This window comes from Musa acuminata, unplaced genomic scaffold, assembly GCF_036884655.1.
Source record: "Musa acuminata AAA Group cultivar baxijiao unplaced genomic scaffold, Cavendish_Baxijiao_AAA HiC_scaffold_195, whole genome shotgun sequence".
Classification (NCBI taxonomy): Eukaryota; Viridiplantae; Streptophyta; class Magnoliopsida; order Zingiberales; family Musaceae; genus Musa; species Musa acuminata.
Genome location: NW_027020466.1, coordinates 125001 through 130000, shown reverse-complemented (window position 1 = coordinate 130000; position 5000 = coordinate 125001).

Here is a 5000-nt window from a genome sequence, read left to right as displayed (position 1 = left end):
TTCCAGGGTGCTGAGATGGCTGACGTTTTGCTCCGCTCTCGACGGTCACCGCGCAATGCAAGAACAGGCCAAAAACTGGCCAAAACGGCCCAAAAACGGGCCAAAACTGGCCATTTTTGGCTGCGCGAGCGAGCGGCGAGCGGCGGACAGCGAGCGAAGCGAGAGGCAGCACCGTCCCTGCTATACGAAAGCCCCATCCAGCCCTGTGCCACCCGGGGGGTTCCAGGGTGCTGAGATGGCTGACGTTTTGCTCCGCTCTCGACGGTCACCGCGCAATGCAAGAACAGGCCAAAAACTGGCCAAAACGGCCCAAAAACGGGCCAAAACTGGCCATTTTTGGCTGCACGAGCGAGCGGCGAGCGGCGGACAGCGAGCGAAGCGAGAGGCAGCACCGTCCCTGCTATACGAAAGCCCCATCCAGCCCTGTGCCACCCGGGGGGTTCCAGGGTGCTGAGATGGCTGACGTTTTGCTCCGCTCTCGACGGTCACCGCGCAATGCAAGAACAGGCCAAAAACTGGCCAAAACGGCCCAAAAACGGGCCAAAACTGGCCATTTTTGGCTGCACGAGCGAGCGGCGAGCGGCGGACAGCGAGCGAAGCGAGAGGCAGCACCGTCCCTGCTATACGAAAGCCCCATCCAGCCCTGTGCCACCCGGGGGGTTCCAGGGTGCTGAGATGGCTGACGTTTTGCTCCGCTCTCGACGGTCACCGCGCAATGCAAGAACAGGCCAAAAACTGGCCAAAACGGCCCAAAAACGGGCCAAAACTGGCCATTTTTGGCTGCACGAGCGAGCGGCGAGCGGCGGACAGCGAGCGAAGCGAGAGGCAGCACCGTCCCTGCTATACGAAAGCCCCATCCAGCCCTGTGCCACCCGGGGGGTTCCAGGGTGCTGAGATGGCTGACGTTTTGCTCCGCTCTCGACGGTCACCGCGCAATGCAAGAACAGGCCAAAAACTGGCCAAAACGGCCCAAAAACGGGCCAAAACTGGCCATTTTTGGCTGCGCGAGCGAGCGGCGAGCGGCGGACAGCGAGCGAAGCGAGAGGCAGCACCGTCCCTGCTATACGAAAGCCCCATCCAGCCCTGTGCCACCCGGGGGGTTCCAGGGTGCTGAGATGGCTGACGTTTTGCTCCGCTCTCGACGGTCACCGCGCAATGCAAGAACAGGCCAAAAACTGGCCAAAACGGCCCAAAAACGGGCCAAAACTGGCCATTTTTGGCTGCACGAGCGAGCGGCGAGCGGCGGACAGCGAGCGAAGCGAGAGGCAGCACCGTCCCTGCTATACGAAAGCCCCATCCAGCCCTGTGCCACCCGGGGGGTTCCAGGGTGCTGAGATGGCTGACGTTTTGCTCCGCTCTCGACGGTCACCGCGCAATGCAAGAACAGGCCAAAAACTGGCCAAAACGGCCCAAAAACGGGCCAAAACTGGCCATTTTTGGCTGCACGAGCGAGCGGCGAGCGGCGGACAGCGAGCGAAGCGAGAGGCAGCACCGTCCCTGCTATACGAAAGCCCCATCCAGCCCTGTGCCACCCGGGGGGGGTTCCAGGGTGCTGAGATGGCTGACGTTTTGCTCCGCTCTCGACGGTCACCGCGCAATGCAAGAACAGGCCAAAAACTGGCCAAAACGGCCCAAAAACGGGCCAAAACTGGCCATTTTTGGCTGCACGAGCGAGCGGCGAGCGGCGGACAGCGAGCGAAGCGAGAGGCAGCACCGTCCCTGCTATACGAAAGCCCCATCCAGCCCTGTGCCACCCGGGGGGTTCCAGGGTGCTGAGATGGCTGACGTTTTGCTCCGCTCTCGACGGTCACCGCGCAATGCAAGAACAGGCCAAAAACTGGCCAAAACGGCCCAAAAACGGGCCAAAACTGGCCATTTTTGGCTGCGCGAGCGAGCGGCGAGCGGCGGACAGCGAGCGAAGCGAGAGGCAGCACCGTCCCTGCTATACGAAAGCCCCATCCAGCCCTGTGCCACCCGGGGGGTTCCAGGGTGCTGAGATGGCTGACGTTTTGCTCCGCTCTCGACGGTCACCGCGCAATGCAAGAACAGGCCAAAAACTGGCCAAAACGGCCCAAAAACGGGCCAAAACTGGCCATTTTTGGCTGCACGAGCGAGCGGCGAGCGGCGGACAGCGAGCGAAGCGAGAGGCAGCACCGTCCCTGCTATACGAAAGCCCCATCCAGCCCTGTGCCACCCGGGGGGTTCCAGGGTGCTGAGATGGCTGACGTTTTGCTCCGCTCTCGACGGTCACCGCGCAATGCAAGAACAGGCCAAAAACTGGCCAAAACGGCCCAAAAACGGGCCAAAACTGGCCATTTTTGGCTGCACGAGCGAGCGGCGAGCGGCGGACAGCGAGCGAAGCGAGAGGCAGCACCGTCCCTGCTATACGAAAGCCCCATCCAGCCCTGTGCCACCCGGGGGGTTCCAGGGTGCTGAGATGGCTGACGTTTTGCTCCGCTCTCGACGGTCACCGCGCAATGCAAGAACAGGCCAAAAACTGGCCAAAACGGCCCAAAAACGGGCCAAAACTGGCCATTTTTGGCTGCACGAGCGAGCGGCGAGCGGCGGACAGCGAGCGAAGCGAGAGGCAGCACCGTCCCTGCTATACGAAAGCCCCATCCAGCCCTGTGCCACCCGGGGGGTTCCAGGGTGCTGAGATGGCTGACGTTTTGCTCCGCTCTCGACGGTCACCGCGCAATGCAAGAACAGGCCAAAAACTGGCCAAAACGGCCCAAAAACGGGCCAAAACTGGCCATTTTTGGCTGCACGAGCGAGCGGCGAGCGGCGGACAGCGAGCGAAGCGAGAGGCAGCACCGTCCCTGCTATACGAAAGCCCCATCCAGCCCTGTGCCACCCGGGGGGTTCCAGGGTGCTGAGATGGCTGACGTTTTGCTCCGCTCTCGACGGTCACCGCGCAATGCAAGAACAGGCCAAAAACTGGCCAAAACGGCCCAAAAACGGGCCAAAACTGGCCATTTTTGGCTGCACGAGCGAGCGGCGAGCGGCGGACAGCGAGCGAAGCGAGAGGCAGCACCGTCCCTGCTATACGAAAGCCCCATCCAGCCCTGTGCCACCCGGGGGGTTCCAGGGTGCTGAGATGGCTGACGTTTTGCTCCGCTCTCGACGGTCACCGCGCAATGCAAGAACAGGCCAAAAACTGGCCAAAACGGCCCAAAAACGGGCCAAAACTGGCCATTTTTGGCTGCACGAGCGAGCGGCGAGCGGCGGACAGCGAGCGAAGCGAGAGGCAGCACCGTCCCTGCTATACGAAAGCCCCATCCAGCCCTGTGCCACCCGGGGGGTTCCAGGGTGCTGAGATGGCTGACGTTTTGCTCCGCTCTCGACGGTCACCGCGCAATGCAAGAACAGGCCAAAAACTGGCCAAAACGGCCCAAAAACGGGCCAAAACTGGCCATTTTTGGCTGCACGAGCGAGCGGCGAGCGGCGGACAGCGAGCGAAGCGAGAGGCAGCACCGTCCCTGCTATACGAAAGCCCCATCCAGCCCTGTGCCACCCGGGGGGTTCCAGGGTGCTGAGATGGCTGACGTTTTGCTCCGCTCTCGACGGTCACCGCGCAATGCAAGAACAGGCCAAAAACTGGCCAAAACGGCCCAAAAACGGGCCAAAACTGGCCATTTTTGGCTGCACGAGCGAGCGGCGAGCGGCGGACAGCGAGCGAAGCGAGAGGCAGCACCGTCCCTGCTATACGAAAGCCCCATCCAGCCCTGTGCCACCCGGGGGGTTCCAGGGTGCTGAGATGGCTGACGTTTTGCTCCGCTCTCGACGGTCACCGCGCAATGCAAGAACAGGCCAAAAACTGGCCAAAACGGCCCAAAAACGGGCCAAAACTGGCCATTTTTGGCTGCACGAGCGAGCGGCGAGCGGCGGACAGCGAGCGAAGCGAGAGGCAGCACCGTCCCTGCTATACGAAAGCCCCATCCAGCCCTGTGCCACCCGGGGGGTTCCAGGGTGCTGAGATGGCTGACGTTTTGCTCCGCTCTCGACGGTCACCGCGCAATGCAAGAACAGGCCAAAAACTGGCCAAAACGGCCCAAAAACGGGCCAAAACTGGCCATTTTTGGCTGCACGAGCGAGCGGCGAGCGGCGGACAGCGAGCGAAGCGAGAGGCAGCACCGTCCCTGCTATACGAAAGCCCCATCCAGCCCTGTGCCACCCGGGGGGTTCCAGGGTGCTGAGATGGCTGACGTTTTGCTCCGCTCTCGACGGTCACCGCGCAATGCAAGAACAGGCCAAAAACTGGCTAAAACGGCCCAAAAACGGGCCAAAACTGGCCATTTTTGGCTGCGCGAGCGAGCGGCGAGCGGCGGACAGCGAGCGAAGCGAGAGGCAGCACCGTCCCTGCTATATACGAAAGCCCCATCCAGCCCTGTGCCACCCGGGGGGTTCCAGGGTGCTGAGATGGCTGACGTTTTGCTCCGCTCACGACGGTCACCGCACCACGCAAGAACGGACCATAAACAGGCCAAAACAGCCCAAAAACGGGCCAAAACTGGTCATTTTTGGCTGCGCGAGCGAGCGGCGAGCGGCGAACAGCGAGCGAAGCGTGAGGCAGCACCGTCCCTGCTATACGAAAGCCCCATCCAGCCCTGTGCCACCCGGGGGGTTCCAGGGTGCTGAGATGGCTGACGTTTTGCTCCGCTCACGACGGTCACCGCGCCATGCAAGAACGGACCAAAAACAGGCCAAAACAGCCCAAAAACGGGCCAAAACTGGCCATTTTTGGCTGAGCGAGCGAGCGGTGAGCGGCGAACAGCGAGCGAAGCGAGAGGCAGCACCGTCCCTGCTATACGAAAGCCCCATCCAGCCCTGTGCCACCCGGGGGGTTCCAGGGTGCTGAGATGGCTGACGTTTTGCTCCGCTCACGACGGTCGCCGTGCCACGCAAGAACGGACCAAAAACAGGCCAAAACAGCCCAAAAACGGGCCAAAACTGGCCATTTTAGGTTGCGCGAGCGAGCGGCGAGCGGCGAACAGCGAGCG